Source organism: Schistocerca piceifrons, chromosome 3 (genome assembly GCF_021461385.2).
Source record: "Schistocerca piceifrons isolate TAMUIC-IGC-003096 chromosome 3, iqSchPice1.1, whole genome shotgun sequence".
Lineage (NCBI taxonomy): Eukaryota > Metazoa > Arthropoda > Insecta > Orthoptera > Acrididae > Schistocerca > Schistocerca piceifrons.
In genome coordinates, this window is record NC_060140.1 from 327,849,871 (window position 1) to 327,876,608 (window position 26,738).

General features: G+C 40.5%; 1 protein-coding gene and 1 non-coding gene across 2 annotated transcripts in view; both read right to left on the bottom strand.

Moving 5' to 3' along the window:
• The window catches only part of LOC124790086, a 61,040-nt gene that overhangs the window by 15,676 nt on the left and 18,626 nt on the right, over positions 1–26,738 (bottom strand). The window lies entirely within an intron of this gene.
• On the bottom strand, positions 4,973–5,047 carry Trnal-caa. Its single transcript has one exon. It is a non-coding gene; the product is annotated as a tRNA-Leu (tRNA).

The window sequence follows — 26,738 nt, forward strand, 5'->3', positions numbered from 1 at the left end:
GGAAACAGGTAATATGAATGTCTAAAAAATGAGGCTGACAGAAAGTGCACAATGACAAAGCATTAATGCTAAGCTGTAGTGGCATGCATGACTATGGGAAAGAAAGGTTACTGCTATTGGAAAATTAAAGTAGTCTTTGGAGAAAAGAATATTAAGTGCTTAGATGGGAAGCCTGTACTGAGTAAAGAAGAGAAGGCTGAAAGACGGAAGGAATATATAGAAGGTCTATACAAAGGAAATGAAATTGAAGACATCATTATACAGAAATGGAAGAGGAAGCAGATCTAGATGATATGGGAAATACAATACTGGAAAAGAATTTGACATGGCACTGAATGACCTAATTTACGGTGAGGGCTCTGCATTAGACAACTTTCTTACAGACATATTAAGAATGTTAAGAAAGTCATACATGACAAAACAAAGCAAGTAGATGAAATGGGCGAAATTCCCTCAGACTTCAAGAAGACTGTAATAAGTCTGATTCTAAAACATACACCCTGACAGTTGATAACATTACTAAACAATCAGTTTACAATGGAAAATATGGTAGAAGCCGACTTCAATGATCAGTTTGGATTCCAGAGATATGTAGACAATATTAACTTACAACTTATCTTGGATGTTAAACCGAAGAAGACAAATATACATTTATAGCACTTGAAGATTTAAAGGAAACTTTTGACAATGGTGAATGAAATAAACTTTTTGAAATTATAAATTTACCAAGGATAAAATACAAGAAGTGAAAGGTTATCTATAACTTGCACAGAAAGACTCCAGTTTAAGTCAAAGGACATAAATGGGAAGCAGTAGATGAGAATGGAGTGAGTTGGGGCTGTAGACTTTCCTTCAGGTTATTCAGTCTTGATGCTGAGCGACGAGTAACAGAAACCAAGGAGAAATTTTGAAAGGGTATTAAAGTTCTGGGAGAAGATACAAAAATTACGTGATTTGCCAATTACATTGTAATTCTATCACACATGATAAAGGGCTTGGAAGATCTTTAGAACAAAGTGGACAGTGTCTTGAAAAGGTGGATATCAATAACAGTACAGAAAGGGTAATGTAATGAAGGCAAACTAAATAAAGTGACAGTGAGGGACTTCGATATGGAATGCTAAAAACAGTACACAAGTTCTCCTATTTAGGTAGTAAAATAACTGACAACAGCTGAAGTGGAGAGAGCATAAAATGCAGACTGACAATATCAAGAAATATTTTTCTGAAAAGAGAAAACTGTCAACACTCTATACAAGTTTGAATGTTAGTAAGTCATTTCAGTAGGCATCTGCTGGAGCAACATTTCCTAAACTGTGATTTGCAGAACCGTGGGGTTCTATGGAGATCACCTACAAGTTCTCCAAAACTTACACACTTCATGACATTCGAGAAAGTGAATTAACAATGAAAATTAATGCTTCTATGAAGTTAATAAAAAAAGAATAACCAACCAACACTTGCTTCCAGTTACTGATTAAGATCATCAGTACAGATGCAACACTGACTGTGAATAAGGCTGCATGAATCATACGAGGGGCGTTCAGAAAGTAAGCTCCGATCGGTCGCGAAATGGAAACGACTATGAAAATCCGATAAAGCTTTGCACAGATGTGTTGGGTAGTGTCTCTAGTATAACCCCAGTTAGCATCACGTCGCTCTTCTCATTTCTGAGCTCGCAGTGAGTGCGTAAAGATGTCTAGAAAATAGTGTCTGCCGCCAAGTACGAGGGCCTGGTGAGAAATTTCGCCTGAAGCTATGCAGCTAACATTACATAACTGTCGTGCTGTTTCTTCTTCAAGACAATTCTCAGCCGCATTCTGCAGGGGCAATGAAGATGCTCCTGCATCGTTTTCAAATCGAAATGTTAGATTACCCACAATACAGTCCGCAATTGTCTCCCCCTGAGTTTCATCTCTGGTCACATGAACTGCTGTCTTTGAAGACAACATTTTGACACAGACAACGAGGTGTAGGCCAGCGTGGAGAATTAGCGGAAAGCACTGGCGGCTGCCTTCTATGATGAGGCTATTGAAAAGTTGGTACAACGCTATGACAAAAGTCTAAGTCAGAACGGCGACTACGTAGAGAAGTAGCTGAAAGGTGTAGCTAATTGTTAGAAGTAAAACATTTCTGATGTTCACTGTGGTTTCAATTTGGCAATCAATCGGAGCTTACTTTCTGAACAGGCCTCGTATATCAGACAGCAACTTTGTAGATGGGGAATTTAACCTTGAGGAATGACTGCATGAGGCACAATTTTGGCACTAGCCATTTAAACTGAATGTTATCTTCAATGTGTACAAGCATCCACAGCATACCATATCATTTTGTCCTCTATTACCAGAAAGGTGACCACATTAGGCTTCGTAGTTTAATCTATATACAGGGTGTTTCAGGTAAGGCTTTTTCTCTGTAACTTACTAAATAATAACTGAATAGAATATTTATTTTGACTAGTAAACATAATAAGTTAGGAATAAAGCTTATTCAGTTATTCACCACAGAGTTACAGTGACAAGTTAGAAAGTTAGAAAAAAATAATGTTCTACTTAAAAAAAAAATAAAATAAAATAAAAAATAATTATAGCTCATTGCTGTAATTCTCTGGAAGATGACCGGATGTACGACTGGAGTTTAAATCTTTGGTCTTCAAAATTATTTTCTGGAAGAAAATAAGATGCCACTGGACACCTACATGGATATAAGTACTGATCAAGTGAAGGTGATGAATGGTGTACTCAAATGCATTATATAGTTTATAAAAAAATAATGCCAAAAACTGTTCTAGCAGCCACTGTGTGATTCACAGACAGACACTTTCTGCAAAAATGTTACCCTCAGTTATAAGAATGCTCTTGATGAGATCATCAAATGCATTTAATAAATTATTATTTAGTGGCCAAAATTAAAAGAAGTTAAAATACTACTGTACTGCAGATAGGCACAGGAAAAGGCCTTCTTTTGTATTAAAATCGATCTGAAATTTTTCTGAGGTATATTTGTGAGTGGTTGGGAGATGATAGCTGTAATTGCTTTAAAATTGAAAATTCATTTGTACTGAGGCCCAGAAGGAAATATGAAAAGAAATGTAGTGAAAAACATTTACATATTATCTAAAAATAAAGTTACACCCCCACAAATATTATGTATTGCTCGTGTTTTTTGACAAACTGAAGTGTAGGCTCAACTGCTACAGCAAATAAAATTGGTCATATGGCAATCTACATACTTGTAAAGAGTAATGTTCTCTTTTGTTTAATAGATTATGCACAGATAGCTATAGGAAAAAATTTGCTCATGGATCATGTTGCTTGCTTGTTAACAATGAATCAACTGATGACTATGAAGAGAGAAGAGAAATTGCATAAAGAAAAGGCACCCAAGATACAGTAATTGCACAAGAGGGATGTGTTGAAAATACTGAACAGGGATTACCACACAGTGGTGAGTATAATTCCAACACCTTCTTTAGAGAGAAAAAGAAGACTAAATTGACTAATCTGTATGTTCCATGTGTGATCTGCATGGATGTACCATTAAGAATGGATGGGTTTGATACTGTGGGTATTATAACAGTATACCCACAAACCATAGAACAATATACCCACAAATCATAGAGTGGAGATTCTGAGTCAAAGATAGGCACAACAAAAAGACTGTCAGAAAGTATGCTTTTGGCTAACAAGGCCTTTGTTGGAAATAGATAACTGACCCCCCCCCCCCTACAACACACACACACACACACACACACACACACACACACACACACACACACACACACACACACACAGATTGTCTGCCGAGGCCAGACTCAGCAGCCAGAGACTGTGGTCGTGTGCTGTCTGTTTCTGTTGGCCAAAAGCTTACTTTCTGACAGTCCTTTTGTTGTGCCTACCTGCAACTCAGCATCTCCATTATGTAGTGGCAGTTATTCTTTTCTAATATTGCCATATCCCATCCTGGATTTTCCATTGTTTGATTTAGTATGTCTACAAAGAAGCTTTATGGTTTCGGTTACATAGTGTTGGGCTTTAAAGATAGCAAATATATCAGAAAAAAATTTGATGCTGCATTTCCATATTAAAGAGTGCCAGAGTAGACAGTGGCTAAGTGCGAACAGGAGAGCAGTTGCCAAATTGAACTTGTACAATAAAACAAAGCAAATACAAGCCAAAACAGCTATTTGTTTGTTTATATGAAATCCAATCACACATCAGAGTGTGAATTTGTGTATCTGAAGCAACAAGATAGAGTGTTTATTTAAGGTCAGACAACATTTCATTATTGTAACTATAATGACACTCAATAAAAAAAGTACTGTAGCTCTTGTGTCATCCAGTCTGAATACCCATGAAAAAATTTACTATGCACAGCTGAATTTCCAGAAGCAAAGCCGCAGTTAAGAATGAAGACTGTGATAACAGTACAGAAAATAGTTAAATGGATACTGCTATCAACACAGCAGCAGTAGCATGAAATTAAATTTTGGTAGCAACTTGGCAGTTACTTCAGCTATCACTTATTCAAGTGGCAGATGAAATCTTGAACATACCAAGAATATAATGCCACCTCTCTCTCTCTCTCTCTCTCTCTCTCTCTCTCTCTCTCTCTCTCTCTCTCTCTCTCCCCCTGATGTAGAGTGGTGCTGACACACTGGCTAAGGCTACAGTTGCTTTGTTCAAGAGAGTATTCTTTATTGTAGTGACGAGGCCTTTTTTTTTTAAGGTTTGTGTGCTCTTTGACATGGCAGTATGGCAGTGTGAAAATAAATTCACCTTTAATTTATCCCTATGAATGGATAGTTCTGCATGTGAAAAGATATAGAAGAACTCTGAAATGAATTACAAAGCTATTTAGTGAGAGTATAATAAGCCAAAATGTAGAAAGGATGTTGCAGCCACGACGACCTGCAGTGAAAGACTACATGAGGTTGATGACTATTTGAAACTTCCTGGCAGATTAAAACTGTGTGCCGGACCGAGACTCGAACTCGGGACCTTTGCCTTTTGCGGGCAAGTGCTCTACCAACTGAGCTACCCAAGCACGACTCACACCCCGTCCTCACAGCTTTACCTCTGCCAGTACCTCGCTTCCTACCTTCCAAACTTTACAGAAGCTCTCCTGCGAACCTTGCAGAACTAGCACACCTGAAAGAAAGGCTATTGTGGAGACATGGCTTAGCCACAGCCTGGGGGACGTTTCCAGAATGAGAATGAGATGGAGGTAGGAGGCAAGGTACTGGCAGAGGTAAAGCTGTGAGGACAGGGTGGGAGTCGTGCTTGGGTAGCTCAGTTGGTAGAGCACTTGCCCGCGAAAGGCAAAGGCCCCGAGTTCGAGTGTCGGTCCGGCACACAGTTTTAATCTGCCAGGAAGTTTCATATCAGCACACACTCCGCTGCAGAGTGAAAACCTCATTCTGATGACTATTTGTCTCCATGTAGTCAACAATATAGTTATATAAAAACTTAGAACAAATTGGTGAAGTTAGTAAATCAGTCAGGTGAATGTTGGAAACTCTTGAAAGTACATTTGTAAAAGCATCTCATGTTTTTTTCACAGTCTCTTAGTAGCTTGTTACAGCATCCAGTGCTGGACCCAGGATGGATAATTTACTGAAACATCATTTTATATGGCTGCTGCAGTTATTATATTTCCAGGAAGTAAAAGTAAAGAACATTAAAGAAGGGACTTGGTGGTTTGTTCATTTCACCCAGTGTTTACTCTTACTGTTTGCAAATTTTCAGGTGTGACAGTAGAGTTTGGGAAGTAAGAAAAGATCTCGTAGATCGATATTTTAAGCCAGCTCAAGAGTCTTGCCAAGATTATTCAATCAGGTGAGAGTACTGCCCATGAATGCCAAGGGCCAAGCTAGAGTGCTTGTCTGACAAGGTTTTAACCTTTTAAACATGAGACCTGTTTTATGACAGGCCAGTGATAGTGAACAACACTTTTAGACTCTTCATATGACTGACAAGAAATAGTATTTGTTCTTGCATAAATGGTGCAGTGAAGATTACTTGCTGCCACCCATTAGTCATGTGTGTGTGTGTGTGTGTGTGTGTGTGTGTGTGTGTAATGTAACAGGTGAAAGTGTAGATATTTCTATTGGTGACTGAGGACAGCATACTCAACAACACTACATCAGTACTTACATCATTTGCAGATTAATAATTATAGCTACTAATGTCACATTATTTTTGGTTGGGCAGTGGCAAGAGCAAGCCATTAATGGTCACTTTCCCCTGGGCAGCAGGTCAGGTGTTGGAAGTGTGGACATGTGGATGTAAAGTGGTTACGACCATGCAGAAAATATCATGCTCTAAAGTTTGTGACTTGTTTGTGGGAAGACTGTGCAATGAAGGGAAAAAACAACCACCACACTGAGGTGCGTACATATTAAGGAACAGCATATAAAAATATCTGAACTTACACCTGTTACACCATGTAAAGGCAAGTATTAATTTTTTTCTGTCTGATATCAACCTGGTATGTACAATGGCTGTCAAATGTATATGTTCCATTTTCTAGGATGGTGGATCAATCTCATATGGCTTTCAGGAATTGTTGGACACAACAGAATAGATAGTAAGAATCTGTTTGTTCTTTGTGTGCCAAACAAAGATTTTTGCACCGAGGAAGATAAACAGATAAAAAAGCAATGTAGGTTACTTCTAAATCATATTCAGGTTTTTATGGGAGTGACAGATGATAATTTTCATAACAAAAAACAACAATTCACAATAATTTAGATATTAAATTCAAAGAATACAGACACAAACACTATTATCTGGAAGAAAGATGGAAACAAACAGTCCACTTTATAGAATACAACAGTTAAAATAACAAAAGAGTCCTACAAAATGCTGAAGGCTGCACAGAAAAGTAAGGTTAGTTTACTACATCCAATAGAAAAGCTTCTTGACAGTTTCAAAAATTTAGAAAGCTAAGAAATGATAAGAGACATTCTGTGCCTGAGCAGCACATAACCACAGTGTTACAGTAGTTACACTCTAGCCTCTTACTAACATAGGACTAATTGGGAAAAGGACAGAATACAAATTCAAAAGCATCGAGTGAGAAGATTTTGTAGTGATCAGCACATAGAAGTGTATCCTTGTGAATTAATACAAGAAAAACATTCACTTTTGATTGTTGTAACTGTGTACATGCTGATAAGACAAAACTTTATGACCACCTACTAAATAGCTTGTTTGTCTGTCTTTGGAACAAATACATAACTGATTCTGCATATCAGGGATTGACTGTTTGTTTGTAGGTTTGCGGAGATATGTGGCATTAGATGTCTGCACATAGGTCATGTAACTCATAAATAACATGCCACTGATTTGCATACATGGTGATGGTGCCCAATTAGTAACTCTTAAGGGTTCCATAAGATTTACATCAGATGACTTTGGCCACCGAGACATCAATGGGAGTTCACTATAATGCTCCTCAAACCACTGCAGCATGGTTCTGGCTCTGAGGCATGGACACTTGTAGTGCAGAAAGATGACATCGCCTTTGGGGAAGACATCAAGCATGAAGAGATGCAGGTGGTTCGCTGCTGTCAGTATGTCTTTGATTACTACCACAGGTCCCAAGGAGCTGACTCATTTACATTGACCGATGCTCAAATCCCAATGATCCCATGATTACTGCAATTGTAACTGATGCCTCTGAACCCCACATTCTATGAAACACCATGGACGTTCAACCATTTAGCACCTAGTAGTAGTTCCACTTTCCTTCTACCTCTTCCATAGATGCTCATGACAGTAGCATGTGAACATTCGACCAGCTTCACTGTTTTTGAGATACTCTTTCACAGGCTCTGGGTAATAATAATCGGTCCTTTGTCAAAGTCACTTATCTCAATGCATTTCCCCATTTGCAGCCCATATCTTTGGTACAGAGATCCCCATGCGTATCTGTTCCACTTACATACTTTTGTTACCATGTGACATGTCTGCAACCCCACCAGGCAGCACCCGATGTCGAGTGGGCAGTGGTCATAATGTTTTGACTGATATGTGTAAACGCCCACTGGCAAATTTTGAACTGTTTACGAGCAATTTGGATTCCTTACTACACTGTAAGACAGCATCAAGTACTTAATAGTCCACGGTGATTTCAATATAGATTTCCTAAAGGATTCTGATAGAAATAATAATTTGGAAACCTCATTTGGATCCTACAATTTGAGTTCAGTAATTAACTTTCCACATGGGTGGGTATAAACAGTATGCCCCCAATTGATATTATTTCCTTTGATGAAGCTCAAAGCAAGAAAATAACTGAATACCCAGTACAAATGCTCTTTCTGATCATCAGGCAAGTTAGTTAGGACAAATAAGATGGTGTCTTACAGTGTGGATACTCCTCAGTGGATACTGGTTAGAATAATGAATGATTTCAGAACAAATGTTTCTAAGAATAATTTGCTAGAGATGACTCGGGATGAAATTTATAACGAAGCAAATGCTGACATGAAATTTAATCTATTCCACAATAAATCTGAAAACAGCTTTCCACATAAGCTGATCAGAAAGCACATTAAACAGCCATGAAAAAAACAATGAATCATGAAGGGATTAAAGTATGTTGTCGAAGAAACAGGGAAATGTACCTTCTGGCAAAAACAAATAGAGTTCTGCAGTAGTTTCACACTACAAAATCTACTGGAAATCACTAAGAAAAGTTATTAAAACTTCAAGGAACTTTTGCACTGTGTCAAAAAACAGTAATTCCAACAATTCACTGATGAAAACATAATAATGGGGTAACATTGCTACTAAATTAACCGTTAGCTCTAAACGATGAGTCACAGGCAGTAAACATGTTTAATAGTCAAATCTTAAATATAGTACAAAATACAGAGAGAAAAAGTTCGAGAGAAAAATCATAGCTGATTATTCAATCATATAAATGCAAAACCAAATTTTTCCCCTGAAATTAAGAATTTTTTATATTCTCTCAAAAATAAGAGCTTATCTTGATTTGATTCTGCTTTCAGCATAGTATGAAAAATTTGTTCCCATATAATCCCTGTCTTATCGGCAATATGCAAGGCATCACTGACTCAAGGCATTTCTTCAGAAAGACTGAAATATGCTGTTGTAAAAGTTGTGAAACCTCTGGATAAGAAAGGCAATATAAGAGATATCAATAACTACTGACCCACTTCACTATTAACATTCTTTTCCAAAATTTTTGAGAAGATAATGTATTCTAGAATAGTATCCCACCAGAGTAACAATAATATTTCCAGTAAATCACAGTTTGGATTTCAGAAGAGATGCTCTTCTGAGAATGTAGAGCGAGGAGCAATGGTGGCACTTGAAAAACATGACAAAATATTAGAAAAAGGTGATTAAAAGCTGATAAAATATTTTAAAAAGGTTACTGAAAGGTAATAAATTATTTCAATAAACAGATAGTGCACAAATGAATTGTTCAATATTATGAAAAGCGTGGGTGCTACTCACCAATACAATGGAAATGCTGAGTCGCTGATTGCCACAACAAAAAGATTGTCAGAAAGTGAGCTTTCAGCCAACAAGGTCGGCAACATTTGCACACACACTCATGCAAACACAAATCAGACACATGACTACAGGCTCTGGCTGCTGAGGCCAGGCAGCGAGCAGCAGTGCAAGATGGGGGAGGCAACCAGATGTGGGGGTAAGGAGGAGGCTGAGACAGGGAGGGGGAGGGATAGTAGCGTAAGGGTGTGGAATGGTAAAGTGCTGTTTGTAGGTGTGTAGGGGGACAATGAGAGAGGGTAGAGCAGCTAGATGCAGTCGGGGGGATAGACAGATGGCAGGAAGGGCAGGGGGTAATGGAAAAGGAAAGAAGCAAAAAGAATGTGGGCGCGTTGGTGGAATAGAGGGTTGTGTTGTGCTGGAATGGGAACAGAGAATGGCTAGAGGGGTGGACAATGACTAATGAAGGTTGAGGCCAGGTGGGTTACAGGAACATAGGATCTATTACGGGGGGAGTTCCCCCTGCACAATTCAGAGAAACTGGTGTTGGTGGGAAGGATCCAGGTAACACAGGCTGTGAAGCAGTCGTTGAAATGAAGAACAACATGTTAGGCATCGTGCTCAGCAATGGGGTGGTCCAGCTGTTTCTTGGCCACAGTTTGCCAATGGCCATTCATGCAGACAGACAATTTGTTGGTTGTCATGCCCACATAGACTGCAACACTCTGGTTGCACTTTAGCTTTTACATCACATGACTGGTTTCACAGGTAGTCCTGCCTTTGATGGGGCAGGTGATGCTGGTGATGGGGTGGAGTAAGTGGTGACGGGAGGATGAATGGGACAGGTCTTACATCTAAGTCACGACAGGAATGCTCCTCCGTGGCCAGATGGTGAGACTCTGGGAGGTGGTGGGCGATGGGAGGGATAAGGCATGGGAGATCTGTTTTTGTGCAAGGCTGGGAGGGTAATTGCGGTTTTCGAAGGCCTCAGTGAGACACTCAGTATACATCACTGCAGATACGACAGCCACAGGTGGCAAGGCTGTAGGGAAAGGACTTCTTGGTGTGGAATGGGTGGCAGCTGTCAAAGTGGATGTATATCTGGCAGTTAGTAGGTTTGACACGGACGGAGGTACTGATGTAGCCATCTTTGAGGTTAGCTCAACATCGAGGAAGATGGCTTGTTGGATTGAGTAAGACCAGGTGAAGTGAATGGGGGAGAAGGTGTTGAGGTTCTGGATGAATCCCAATAAGGTGTCCTCACCTTAGATCTAGATCATGAAGAAGTCATCAATGGATCTGAACCAGGTGAGGGGCTCAGGATTCTACGTGTTTATGATGGATTCCTCTACATGGCCCACAAATAGGTTGGCATATGATGGTGCCATGCTGGTGCCCATAGCCATACCCCAGATCTGTTTGTAGGTAATGCCTTCAAAGGAGAAGCAATTGTGGGTGAGGATATAGTTGGTTATGGCAACTAGGAAGGAGGTTGTAGGTCTGGAATACATCGGGTGCTGGAAAAGGTAGTATTCAATGGCTGTAAGGTCATGGACATTAGGGATGTTAGTGTGAAGGGAGGTGGCATCAGTAGTGATGAGCAGGGTGCCATGTGGTAAATGAGCAGGAACTGTGAAGAGTCAATGGAGGAAATGGTTGTTATTCTTTATATAGGAGGGTAGGTTGCAGGTAACAGGCTGAAGATGTTGGTTTATGAGAGCAGAGATTCTCTCAGTGACAGCACAGTAATTGGCCACAATCGGGCATCCTGGGCGATAGGGTTTATCGGCTTTAGGAAGCATGTAGAAGGTAGTAGTGAAGGGAGTGGTAGGGGTGAGGTGAGAGATGGACTCCAGTGAGAAGTTATGGGATGGGGTAAGGATTTGAGGAGAGACTGGATATCCTGCTGGATTTCTGGAATAGGGTCACTGTGGCAGGGTTTATAGGTGAAGTCCTTCTGCCAAGTAATTCTTCCAGTTCAAAGCAACAGAGGTGGAGTCTTTGTCAGCATGTAGGATTTTATGGTTGGGATCAGTTTTTAGGTAGTGGGTTGCAGTTCTTTCTGTGGATGTAAAGTTAGTTTACACGTTCAGGGATTTGAGGAATGATGGTGAGGCAAGGTTCGAGGTTAAGAAATTCTGTAAAGTTAACAGGGTGTGATTTGGGGGCAATGGTGATGGGTCACAGTTAGATGGAGGAGGAACTGAGTCAGCCAGGGTTGAGTAGCAACTATCCTTTTGGTAATACTGTTACATTCCATTATGGATTTTCTATTATCTGGCTTTTCTTCCATCCCGCAACCTAGTGCTGTTTCCTTTGTTACTATTTCCTAATGCATACTATTCTCAGTGTCCATCCTTCCTTGTCTTCTTTCCCAGGTTTCTCTTGTCACCTTACCAACCACACTGCATGCTCTACTTACGACACTGTATCAATTGTCTCAGCTGTGCACAACAGATGGCTACAAGACTGTGCCAATTGTTGGTGCAGCATCTCATGTCCCATTTTACTCCCACCGATATAATTAATCTTACACCTTCTAATTGATAACTCTTCATGTGTCATTCCCGTGCATTTTCGTGTGTTATTTTCCGTACCTTCCTGTGCCACACTAATTTGTATCTCATCCTACCAACCACTCTCCATCCCCACACTCCTTTTCCTCTCTATTCCAGTTTGCACCATCTAGCTTTAGCTAATTTAGTCGCATCTGCTGTTCCCCTTCTTCACACTTTTCCAGCCACAAACCAGCAAACGAAATAACAATCTTTATTTATTTTTTCTTTGTGATTTCGTCCTGTTCCCTTATTTCATCTGTTTCATCCTTTTTCAGATTTTTTCGTACGTCTCTGGGTTAATTTTTTTAATGTATTTCTATGTTATTACATATTTTTATGCATTTTTATCCACATCCATGGATCTTTGCTGCTTAATCTGCATCAATACAGAAAAGTTTTCTGATCCCTAGACAGAACCCAGTCTCATATACTGTTCCTGCATTGTTGCTTGGCTCATGGAATCGCCCCAAATGGCTTTACCATCAAATTCCCATCTCTGGCTGCCACCATTCCTTCCACAATGACCTCCATCTGTCCAGACTCCGCCAATCCTTAACCGTCACCAACATAGTCCTCCAAAATTATATCAATCAAGCCCAAACATCCTTGCAATACCACCTCTTGATCTGTAAAATTCTATTGCTGTACAATCCCAAATTCCTGCATCCCTTATGACACATTGAAATTCTTGCCCTCCAGGAACCAGATAACATGCAGAATGCCACCTCAAAAAATTCTCAACCCTGTTCACTTCCTACTCCTACCTTGGACTAACACAATCCACCACCTCTACAAAGCCCTAGCCTCGATGAAGTATCAATCCTTTCCAAAGGTCCCACCTTTTGCCCCATTGCCAAATTAAATCACGCAGGACTTGTTAAAAACCTTCTGTCCTTCACCCAGTCCCCAAAGTGGAAACACTATTTCACCATCAGTTCTACCAATTAGATTCAACCAAAGACCGAATATAGAACGCTGTCTGACTCAGTTCACTCCTCCATCCAACCGTGATTCACCCCTACCCAAATCACCCTCTTAACTTTCCAAAATTTCTTAATGTCAAACCTTGCCTAACCTCCATTTTCCAAATCCCTCATCATGCAAACTAACCTTACATATGCAAAAAGAACTGCAACCCACCACCTAAAAACTGATCCTGACTTTATAATCATACCTGCTGACATGTCTCCACCATTGTTATTTTGAACTGCAAGAATTACCTGGCAGAAGGACTATGCCAGCTATCAGATTCATCCACCTACAAACCTGCCACAGTGAAACCATTCCAGAAATCTAGCAGGATTTCCAGTCTCTCCTCATATCCTTATCCCCATCCCAGAACCTGTCCCCAGAGTCCATCTCTCTCCTCATCCCTACCATTCCCCGCACCTTCTTCTGCATGCTTTGTAGAGTCCATAAAGCCTACTACCCAGGATGCCCCATTGTAGCCAGCTACTGTGCCCCCCACGGAGAGAATCTCTACTCTTGTAGACCAACACCTTGAGCCTATTACTCGTAACGTACTCCCCTACATAAAAGACACCAACCATTTCCTCCACTAACTCTCCACAGCACAGTTCCTGTTCCTTTACCACACCGTGCACTGCTCATCACTATTGATGCCACCTACCTTTACACAAACATCCCTTATGCCAATGCCCAATGGATTCCAAACCTATAATCTCCTATCCAATCACCATTACCAACTATATCCTCACCCACAATTAGTTCTTCTTTGAAGGTATTACCTACAAACAAATCTGGCGTATGCTTATGGGCACCCACATGACACCATCTATGCCAACCTATTGGTGGGCCACCTGGAGGAATCCTTCCTAAACGTCCAGAATCCTGAACCCCTCACCTGGTTCAGATTCATTGATGACATTTTTGTGATCCAGATCAAGGGTCAGGACATCCTATCCACCTTCCTCCTGAACCTCAACACTTTCTCCCCCATTCGCTTCGCCTGGTCCTTCTCAACTCAACAAGCCACCTTCCTCGATGTTGAGCTAACCTCAAAGGTGGCTACCTCAGTACCTCCGTCCATGTCAAACCTACCAACCACCAGAAATACCTCCACTTTGACAGCTGCCACCCATTCCACACCAAGAAGTCCCTTCCATAGTCTATCTACCCATGGCTGTCGCACCTGCATTGAGGAGTGGTCCCCTCGAAATATACTGAGGGTCTTACTGAGGCCTTCACAGACCATAATTACCCTCCCAATCTTGTGCAAAAACTGGTCTCCTGTGCCTTATTTGTCCAGTCAGCCATCACCTCCTCCCACCATCACCTACTCCAGTCCCATCACAAGCATCCCCTATCCCATCAAAGGCAGGGCTACCAGTGAAACCAGTCATGTGATCTACAAGCTAAGCTGTAGCCATTTCCTGCATTCTACGTGGAAATGACAACCAACAAGTTGTCTATATGCATGAATGGCCACCAGCAAACTACGGCCAAGAAACAGTTGGACCACCCCATTGCTGAGCATGCCACCCAACATGATGTTCTACAGTTCAATGATTGCTTCACAGCCTGTGTTATCTGGATCTTTCCCACCAACACCAGCTTCTATGAATTGCACAGGTGGGAACTCTTCCTGCAATACATTCTATGTCCTTCTAACCTTCCTGGCATTAACCTTCATTAGTCATTGTCCCCCCACCTAGCCTCTTTCTTGTTCCCTTTTCAGCATTACACTGCCCTCTATTTCACCAATGCACCCACCGTCTTTTTGCTTCTCTCCCTTTCATTACCCCCTGCCCTCCGTTTAACCCCCTGACTGTACCCAGCTGCCCTACCATCTGTCCATCTTGTACCTGTACGCTCCCACAAGCAGCACTCTACTATCTCCCACCCCTACCCTGATATCCCTTCCCCTCTCCGCCCCAGCCTGCTCCTTAGCCCCACCCAGTTGCCTCTCCCATCATGTGCTGCTGCTCACTGTCTGACCTCAGCAGCCACAGACTGTGGTCACATGTGTGTGAGTTGCGTTTAGAGTGTGTGTGTGTTTTCTGCCTATTTCTGATGAAGGCCTTGTTGGCTGAAAACTCACTTTCTGACAGTCTTTTTGTTGTGTCTACCTGCGACTTAACATCTCCGCTACATTGGTGAGTAGCAATTATCCTGTTCATAATACTGTTCCATTCCATCCTGGGTTTTCCATTGTCTGACAAATGACTTGTTTTCATTTTTGATAATATCCTATAAAATGACTGGTAAAGAATATAATAAATTTCCCTATTATGATCCTGGATGAGGCATGGCCATTTTTCTCCCTTCATAAAATTTATTAATACCTGCAGCTAAAATGGTAATTTATTATTGATAATCGCAATTCACAAACAAAATCTACACTACTTTTTTACAACTGATGACATTTTACACTTCAATACTGCATAAACAACAAAATATTTTTGGGTTATTGTTTTCTTGGAACCTTAGCAAAAAATATAGTAATCATACTACATTTTTGTCTTCTCAAGATTTTTATGAATGGTTTCCATCTCCCTTTCTTTCACTCTTTCTCTTACTGTCGTTATTTGTACAACCTGAAGCATACCCAGGGAAAATTTTGCTGCCTTTAAATCATTTTTTCCAATTGCTTTCTTCAGTTTAGCTGAAGCTTGAGAGAGAAGTTTTTTTTCTTTTCTTTCCAGAGCAACTGACTCTTAGTCAATTTTTCCCCGTATTAATAATCTTTTTAATCTCATCTTCAAGATGCCTTTGGTATCGTTCCTCTTATTGATTTTCTTCTAATTAAAGTTTTCTTAGTAAACATGGGCTCTAAAACAAGTAACATGAGAGCTATGAGCGCTTATTCATCTTCAATACAGTGAAACACATCTCTTCTCTTTAAAGAGTGCTCATAGCTCTTAAGATATGCATTTTAGAGCTCATGCTTACTAGAAATTTTTTCTTATTTTGATGGGTCCTTCACCTCTCAAAATATTCAACACTTTTTAACACCCTGTAATTTGCGTGTGCTTGCTGTAACTCAATGGGCACAAAAAAATTATGGGAGTATTATCCCCAAGCATCTCTCACAGTCAAAACCCAGTTTGAAAATCATTCGGCCATGGCTGCAATGTCTTCTCCTAATCTGTGCCTCTAAACATAATATCTTCTCTCTATGTCTGCCTTGCCATGGGACAATGTACGACGAGCCTTAAGAAGTTTTGAAAAATTTGGATACTTTAACTCTATGGGTGAAGGGTCTCTTTTTGAGATGTACTGCTGACAGTAATTGTTAATACCCTTGTTATCTGAAGTTGGGACATCTTTTTTAAAATGTAGAGCCTTCCACTTATCTAATAAGTAATCTTGCTGGATATTTAATGACATCATATATTTGCAACCCTTAAATGCCACATAGCCTCTGCTCTTTGTTCTTCATATGGGTTCTAAAAAACCTAAACTTTTTCAGAGTTGCAGTTGATAAGCAAGTTTTTTTCATCACATGTTTCCAAGCTGCAATGCAATGTGTTTAGGCATTCTTTAGAAGTCGCAACATGTCACATTCTTCCAGTTTACAAAGCTCTTTGTTTACTTTCCCGCTAACGAGTAGTTGTTCAACAGAAAGCTAATTATCTGATGTAAGAGTTCATTATGAAAAACTTCTAAAAGCCTAAACACTTTTTTTATTGACTTTAGATCTGCCTGATCCCAGTTTAAGGCATTTATTTAGGGGCAAGCAGTCTTCAAAAAGTGTTTCATTTAATTTATAACGCAACGTTCCACCATCTGTTTTGCCAATAATGAATGTTCTTAGGTGGCACACTACTATGCAAAACTTTTTCTCTGGCAAAAAGGTAACAGTTGTTTGTAATTCTTTTTTATCTTTAATATTGGTAGTTTCATCAAAACACAATATGTAATACAATGAACTTGCATCTTCTAACATATGTTTCTGGAAATATGGTTCATCATTCACTGGCAACAAGGCTGAAATTTAGGTACTGTTCCTTATGTCACAATGCATTGTTGTAATTCTTAACTTCATTATATTATTGTTAGCCTACTACTACATAGTGTTGGAAGAGCAGCTGAACGGAATGGACAGTGTCTTAAAAGGAGGGTATAAGATGAACATCAACAAAAGCAAATGGAATGTAGTCGAATTAAGTTGGGTGATGCTGAGGGAATTAGATTAGGAAATGACACACTTAAAGTAGTAAAGGAGTTTTGCTATTTGGGGAGCAAAATAACTGATGATGGCAAAAGTAGAGAGGATATAAAATGTAGAATAGCAATGGCAAGGAAAGCATTTCTGAAGAAGAAAAATTTGTTAACATCACGTATAGATTTAAATGTCAGGAAGTTGTTTCTGAAAGTATTTGAATGGAGTGTAGCCATGTATGGAAGTGAAACGTGGACAATAAATAGTTTAGACACGAAGAGAATAGAAGCTTTGTAAATGTGGTGCTACAGAAGAATGCTGAAGATTAGATGGGTAGATCACATAACTAATGATGAGGTATTGAATAGAATTGGGGAGAAGAGGAGCTTGTGGCACAACTTGACTAGAAGAAGGGATCGGTAGGTAGGACATGTTCTGAGACATCGAGGGATCACCAATTTAGTATTGGAGGGCAGCGTGGAGGGTAAAAATCATAGAGGGAGACCAAGAGATGAATACACTAAGCAGATTCAGAAGGATGTAGGCTGCAGTAGGTACTGGGAAATGAAGAAGCTTGCACAGTATAGAGTAGCATGGAGAGTTGCATCGAACCAGTCTCAGGACTGAAGACCACAACAACAACAACAACAACATAGTGTGTTTGCAACAACATAGTGTGTTTGCATTAGTTATCACAAAATGGAAGGCAAGCAGAGAAGAATATTGTATGATGCTAGTCTGAAGAGTATGGTAATTCTTTATTCTGAAAATTATGGTAACAGGAAAAGGGGGATGAGGGGTGAGAGTAATGTTCAGTTATGGAAGTAACAGAAATTGGCATTATTTGCATCTAACACTACTAGAAAGAAATTCACTGGCCCTCACAAAGGAAGATATCCCAACATTGAAATAAAAGATTTGGAATTCGTACATGAAAGGTGGAAGAGTGGGCAACCTGTGACTAGTGACACTATAAGACACAAAGCAAAAGAGGTGTCTACAGTTCTTAATATACCAAGGTAAGAGCTTAAGTATAGCTGTGGATCGGTTGACTGCTTTATGAAATGGGTGGGCTTATCTCTATGAGGCTCTAGAATTGTATGCTGAAAGCTTCCACGTAATTTCGAGAAAAAAATTCAACAGTATGTCATCAAATTTCAGAAAGAGAAAAATTTTTTGATGGGCCATATAGGCAACAATGATGAAACATCAATTTGGTTTGATATGTCACATAATTACACAAATGATGTGAAGGGGACAAAAGAAGTTACTATCAGAACATCTGGATGTGAAAAACAGCACATCACTCTAATGCTGGCAGTCGCATCTGAAAAGTGGCTAACAAGCCGCAAGACCCCTAAAAATGAAGAGCTGTTCGCTGATGACATCACTGTTCAAAATCAAGAGGAGGGATAGATGACAAACTGTAATGCTCGAGTCACTCCGAAACATATGGAACCTCCATCCTGGTGAGGTTTCCGGGCTCCCATCAATGTTCTGTCTTGACGCATTTCATGGTCATCACACTGATGATGTAAAAAAGAAGATCCACAGACTAGCCAGTGACCTTCTCATTATTACTGGAGGAATGACCACTGTGTTACAACCTCTGAACATTAGTACAAATACACCTTTGAAAGTTTGCATTCAGGAACAATACGAAAAATGATTTTGCGAAACAAACCAAGGACTGACTGACAGGGAAAATCGAGCATGCTGCACCCCCTATTTTGCACACTGGATTACGCTGGTCTGGAAAAGTACTGAAGCATCAACGGTCCTAAAATCGTTCACGAAATGCTGTATTTAAAGTCATCTGGAAGGCATTGAAGGTTATATGCCATGGAATGACACATGACAATGGGGAAAAAGGAAAGGAATCTATTTCTCATGTGGACTTTAAGAATACTAGTAATGATGAAATGAGTGAATAATGATAAGTAACATTTGTAACGTTTGTTGCATATCATATAGGTAATCAAGTTAGGCAACTTTGTTACTTAAGAATGAGTCACTTAAAAATTGTTGTAGTTTTGATAGTTCATGTATATATCCATTTTTGGGTAAAATAGATTTAGCCTATCAGTGATGCACCAACAAAATCTTTTCTTGTAATCCTAATTTTTAAAATTGGGTTGTGCATTACATTTGACAGTGATCAGATTCGCATAAATATGGTATCAATTGACAAATCCACAGCATAACTGGAAATCACTGATTTCGTTATCCAAGCGTCCAAGTCAACTCAGTGGTGGTGGAAGTATCCTTGGTAATAAAAGTTAGCATTGTTGGCATTTGTACCGAACTTTAAGGCTGTGTCTGATCTGAAAGTTCTAATTGTAACTGATGTGGCCCATATGTAATTTAAAAGTTAAACTTATATTTTGCTGAGAGTGAGTTGGAGCAGTCCAAACAGTTAAATGAATGAACATGAATAAAAAAACTTGTCAAGAAAAGTAAATGATTTTTAAAAAGGCAACTAAAGATGAGAAAGGCGACTGACTCCTCACCATGATGATATCATTTATGCATTTGCTCATCAAATTTTACAGACATTAAACAACAAAATAGTGCCGGTTGGTATTTTATGAGACTCATCTAAGACATTTGACTGAGCAAATGGCAACATCCTTGGTAAACTGAGGTTTTATGGGATTCATGGTATAGCCAACAAAAGGATAATGTTATATCTAACCAAAGGAATGCAGAAAGTTGTACTTACTAATTCAACCAATGGAATCAGGAGGTATTATTCTGACTGGGGGGGGGGGGGGGGGGGGGGACACTTATGGGTTCTCTGTAGCTCAATTTTAGGTCTGCTATTGCTCTTCACACATGTAAACGATATTCCTTCTAATTTGCAACAAGCAGAATTAGCTCTTTTGTTTATGACACTACTATGATAATCTATCCAAGCACGCGCACGCGCGCGCGCGCGCGCACACACACACACACACACACACACACACACACACACACACACACACACACACAGAGCAACAGAAGAAATGGTAAATAATGTTCTTTTGAAATTAATGTGCTGACTGAATTCCTCGATGTCAGCTGTAACAGGTATAGATCCACACTGATTTAGCATATGTTATGGGATAGGCACCTAATATTGTGGACTGCAGCGAGACGCTCTGGAAGTGAGTCTACAAGTCCCTGGTAATTCTCTGGAGGCAGCTGATACCAAATTGTTTCCAGAGTGGTAGCCAATTCAGGTCTGTTCGTGGGTGGAGGATCCGTGTCACAGTTCCTTGACATCCCAGATATGCTTGATGTGGTTCAAATTTGGGCTCTGGGGTGGCCATCTCAATCTCTGGGCCTCCTGTGCATGTTCATGGAATCACTCCCGGGCAATACGGGAGTGATGTGGCTGCGTGTTATGTTGAAACAAGATGGAACTGTCAGGGTGTTGGAAGGGCAAAAATTACTGGAGATGGTCCCTGAGCAGCTAAACATACTGTAGACCATTCAAAGTACCCTCCATAAGAACAAGGGGGCCATTCCATACCAGGAAAATGCACCCAGACCATAACAGAGACACCAGTGCCTTGGACCACATCTTCTTGGCACATGGGATAAATCCATTCATGTGATCTGTGCCACAAACGTTGCCTCTTATTGGCATGGTGCAGTGGAAATCGTGATTCATCCAACCATACGCCTTTGTTTCAGCATCCATCCTTGGTGACTGGTGACAAATGGAAGCCACTGTGCCTGATGACTCCGGTTTAACAGTGGCACAAATGCGTGGTGCTGGCTCCCATATCCCATGGAACCCATGTTCCTACAGATTGTTCACTGGGAGACTTGTCTGCCACGTCCTGTGTTGAACTGAGCCTTGGTTTGTTGCACTGTAGCCCTTACGTCACTATTGGCAATTCGTCTCTGCTGTTGCCGGTCATGGTCATATAAGGTAGATGGATGGCTGGTAGTTTGTGTTGTGGGCTGGTTCAGCCTAATTCAACAGTTCACAATACACATTGGACATGGTTGAACGTGTGAAGCCGAATTTCAGCATCACTGCCAAACCTGAAATTCCCAACCACCAGGCACCAACCAATATACCCCATTCGAATGGTGACGGCTCACAACGATGCTGCATATTAAACAAATCACTTGCACAACCACTTCTCAGAAGAAACTTGGTCTCAGATAATGCACAGTTTAAACTCATTCTTCACCTGGGGGTGAAGCTGACTCCTGCACGTGGTGCCCCTGCATAGGTACTGGACTAGATTCTCCAGTACTGAACTGAACGTCAGCATTCCAAAAGCATTGCATTATAGGTTTCACTATGAATGGAAACCAAAGGTCTTTATCAAGACCTCACCTTGTGATTGTATCAATCAACATAGAAGGATTGTCTGTTGCCAAAGAAGAACTCCTGCAACATATTGCCAAGGAACCTAGGTGTGATATTTTATGTATACAAGAAACCCATCGAGATGACACCATGAGAAGACCAAAAATCCTTGGGATGAAACTGGCAGTTGAGCGACCCCATAGACAATATGGCAGTGCTATCTTTGTGAGGAACGATATAGCTGTTCTCTCTACCTCACTTACAGAATTCAACAATATTGAAATACTGTCTGTAGAACTGAATGGTTGTATTGTGTCGTCAATTTACAAACCCCCAGGAGCAGATTTCCAATTTTCACCTACAGACAACTACACCAATCAACAAGCTCACTTTATCGTTGGAGATTTCAATAGTCATAGCAGTGTTTGGGGTTATGCTGAGGACGACAGTAATGGTGAAGCAGTTTTGACTTGGGCTGATACCAACCATCTTAATCTTGTCCATGATAATAAACTCCCACCATCTTTTAACAGTGGGCGTTGGAAACGTGGGTATAACCCCGACTTAATTTTTGTTAGCGAGAACATAGCTCACCAATGCAGAAAAACTGTTCTAAATCCGATACCAAATACTCAACACCGCCCCATAGGCTGCCAAGTGTTTGCAGCCATTACTCCTAGAATCACATCATTCCGAAGGCGATACAATTTCAAGAAAGCAGACTGGCAGAAGTTTGCTGATCTCCTTGACTCAGAAGTTTCACGCATAGAACCCTCAGTTTCCAACTATGATGAGTTTGTAGAAGCCGTGAAAAGATGCTCAAGACTCTCAACTCCCAGAGGCTGTCGAGTTAACTACATACCTGGCTTGACAGAAGAATCCGTGAAGCATCTACATAACTATATCCAACTTTTCAATGATAATCCTTACAGCATTGAAACCTTAACTGCTGGCCAAAATTTATCCTCAGCCTTAGCCAAATCCAAAAAAGAACGATGGATAGAGCTACTCGAGAACCTTGATATGTCTAAAAGCAGTCAGAAAGCCTGGCAGTTGCTGCGACGCCTGAACAACGACCCTGTCCACAATCATGGCCATGCAAACATTGCACCAGATCAAATTGCTCATCATCTAGTTCAGAATGGAAGGGTCAATTGTTCTAAAGATAGAACAAAACTCAAAAGAGAACCTGAACGTGAAAACAACCATATATCAAATGACTTCATCTTACAAGAACTCAGAACCGCAATTCAGAAATGCAAAAATGGTAAAGCGCCTGGTCTAGACGACCTAATGATTGAGCAAATTAAACATTTTGGTCCCATCACGGAAAGATGGCTTCTGCAATTCTATAATGGCTGTCTGAAGCGGAAACAGATCCCTGCCATCTGGAGGAAAACTAAAGTTATTCCCTTACTAAAACCTGGAAAGGGTGCAGCTGATCCCAAGAACTACCGACCGATTTCGCTCCTTTGCCATTTGTATAAAATCTATGAAAGAATGTTGCTAAATAGACTCACTCCCATTGTTGAAAAACAACTCATACCTCAACAAGCAGATTTCCGACCTGGAAAGAATTGTACAGCACAAGTCCTTAATCTGACTGAACATATTGAAGAGGGATATGAAAAAGGATACATTTCCGGGGCTGTCTTCGTGGATCTCACAGCAGCATATGACACCATTCAACATCGACAATTATTGCACAAAGTCTACTACATCACTAGAGACATTAATTTCACCAGAACTGTGCAGACACTTTTGGAAAACCGGCGATTCTATGTGGAGTTCCAAGGAAGAAAGAGTAGATGGAGAAGTCAAAGGAATGGCTTGCCTCAGGGTAGTGTCCTTTCCCCCATATTGTTCAACATATTTACAAATGACCAGCCTCAACCTTCTCTTACAAAGAGTTTCATCTATGCAGATGATCTTGCCTTAGTCACACAAGCCAGAGATTTTGACACAGTAGAAAACCAGCTTACTGTTGCTCTCAAGGACCTATCTGAGTACTACAGAGTCAATAACTTAAGACCGAACCCTGCTAAAACTCAAGTTTGTGCTTTCCACCTACGCAATCGAGAGGCCTATAGAAAACTTACAGTGTTTTGGGAAGATCAAGAGCTTGAACATTGTTTCTACCCCAAATATCTGGGTGTCACCTTAGATCGAACGTTGACCTACAGAAAACACTGCACTAACACCAAGCAGAAAGTTGCTGCTCGTAACAACATCCTGCGGAAGCTCACTGGCAGCGTTTGGGGTGCAGATCCCAAACTACTAAGAACATCAGCCTTGGCCTTGTGTTATTCCGCAGCTGAATACGCATGTCCTGTATGGTACAAGTCATCTCATGCAAAGCAGGTTGATGTGGCCCTGAACGAAACCTGCAGGACAGTAACGGGATGCCTCAAAGCTACACCTATTGATAAACTCCATAAACTAGCAGGTATTGCTCCTCCAGACATAAGGCGTGAAGTCGCAGCCAAACTTGAGAGACATAAAGCAGATCATAACACCGATCACCTGCTACATGGATACCAGCTACCAATTAGTAGACTCAAATCTAGGAGGAGCTTCATGAGAACTACTACACCCCTCACCGGTCGGACTGGAGCAGCCAGACTATCTCAGTGGACAGCAAAATCTGACAGTAACGATTGGATGACTCCTTCTGAGACCCTTCCTCCTGGTGGAAATCAAGTCTGGACAGTGTGGAAGTCTCTAAATCGGCTCAGGAGTGGCGTCGGACGAACTAAGGACAATCTGTTTAAATGGGGCTTCATGAAGGAATCTTCCACCTTGTGTGACTGCGGAGAAGAACAGACAACCAAACATTTAATTAACTGTCCTAGATGTCCTGTATCATGTTCCACACAAGAGCTTGTTGATGTTTCAGACAATGCTGCTGCCGTTGCACAATTTTGGGCTAATACCGTTTAGTTTGTTCTTTTATGATTTGACCTGATTTGTTATATTGTATATATTGTAAATATTGTTGTAATGTTTTTGACTCGAAATAAATAAATAAAACTCATTCTACTATACAGATGAATATATTTACAGATATTGTTAGACATGCTTAAGTAAAAATGTCTGTTATATTTCAGTATTGGCAACATTTGGTCACAACAATCAAGATTAATTGTCATGCAGTACATAACTATGTTTCATTCCTACAGGGTATTAATTCCATAAATATTAGCAATTCCAGTTTACCGTACTGTATTAAGATATCCTGACAATCTCCTGGCAAATGATCAGTCAGGTGAGTATCATATTCAAATGTTCTATGTTTTTTATGTTATACTTTCTGATTCCCCCCCCCATGAACCATGGACCTTGCTGTTGATGGGGAGGCTTGCGTGCCTCAGCGATACAGATAGTCGTATCATAGGTGCAACCACAATGGAAAGGTATCTGTTGAGAGGCCAGACAAACGTGTGGTTCCTGAAGAGGGGCAGCAGCCTTTTCAGTAGTTGCAGGGACAACAGTCTGGATGATTGACTGATATGGCCTTGTAACACTAACCAAAATGGCCTTGCTGTGATGGTACTGCAAATGGCTGAAAGCAAGGGGAAACTAAAGTCGTAATTTTTCCTGAGGGCATGCAGCTTTACTGCATGGTTAAATGATGATGGCGTCCTCTCGGGTAAAATATTCCAGAGGTAAAACAGTCCCCCATTCGGATCTCCGGGTGGGGCCTACTCAGGAGGACGTCATTATCAGGAGAAAGAAAACTGGCATTCTACGGATCAGAGTGTGGAATATCAGATCCCTCTATCGGGCAGGTAGGTTAGAAAATGAATAGGTTAAAGTTAGATATAGTGGGAATTAGTGAAGCTCGGTGGCAGGAGGAACAAGACTTTTGGTCAGGTGAATACCGGGTTACAAATACAAAATCAAACAGGGGTAATGCAGGAGAAGGTTTAATAATGAATAAAAAAATAGGAGTGCGGGTAAGCTACGACAAACAGCGTAGTGAACGTTTTATTGTGGCCAAGATAGACACGAAGCAAACGCCTACCACAGTAGTAAAAGTTTATATGCCAACTAGCTCTGCAGATGACGAAGAGATTGATGAAATGTATAATGAGATAAAAGAAATTATTCAGATAGTGAAGGGAGACGAAAATTTAATAGTCATGGGTGACTGGAATTCGAAGAGTAGGAAATGGAAGAGAAGGAAACGTAGTAGGTGAATATGGAATGGGTGTAAGAAATGAAAGAGGAAGCTGCCTGGTAGAATTTTGCACAGAGCAAAGCTTAATCATAGCGAACAATTGGTTCAAGAATCATGAAAGAAGGTTGTATACATGGAAGAGGCCTGGAGATACTGGAATGTTTCAGATAGATTATATAATGGTAAGACAGAGATTTAGGAACCAGTTTTAGACATTTCCAGGTGTAGATGTAGACTCTGACTGCAATCTATTGCTTATGAACTGTAGAAACTGAAGAAACTGCAAAAAGGTGGGAATTTAAGGAGATGGGACCTGGATAAACTGACAGAACCAGAGGTTGTACAGAGTTTCAGGGAGAGCATTAGTGAACGACTGACAGAAATGGGGGAAAGAAATACAGGAGAAGAAGAATGGGTAGCTTTGAGGGATGAAATAGTGAAGGCACTAGAGGATCAAGTTGGTAAAAAGACGAGGGCTAGTAGAAATCCCTGGGTAACAGAAGACATTAAATTTAATTGATGAAAGGAGAAAATATAAAAATGCAGTAAATGAAGCAGGCAAAAAGGAATACAAACGTCTCAAAAATGAGAACGACAGGAAGTGCAAAATGGCTAAGCAGGGATGGCTAGAGGACAAATGTAAGGATGTAGAGGCATATCTCACTAGTGGTAAGATAGGCATTGCCTACAGGAAAATTAAAGAGATGTTGGGAGAAAAGAGAACAACTTAAATGAATATCAAGAGCTCAGATGGAAACCCAGTTCTAACAAAGAAGAGAAAGCAGAAAGGTGGGAGGAGTATATAGAGGGTCTGTACAAGGGTGATGTATTCGAGGACAATATTATGGAAATGGAAGAGGATGTAGATGAAATGGGAGATATGATACTGCAGGAAGAGTTTGACAGAGCACTGAAAGACCTAAGTCGAAACAAGGCCCCGGGAGTAGACAACTTTCCATTAGAACTACTGACAGCCTTGGGAGAGCCAGCCCTGACAAAACTCTACCATCTAGTCAGCAAGGTGTATGAGACAGGCGAAATACCCTCAGACTTCAAGAAGAATATAATAATTCCA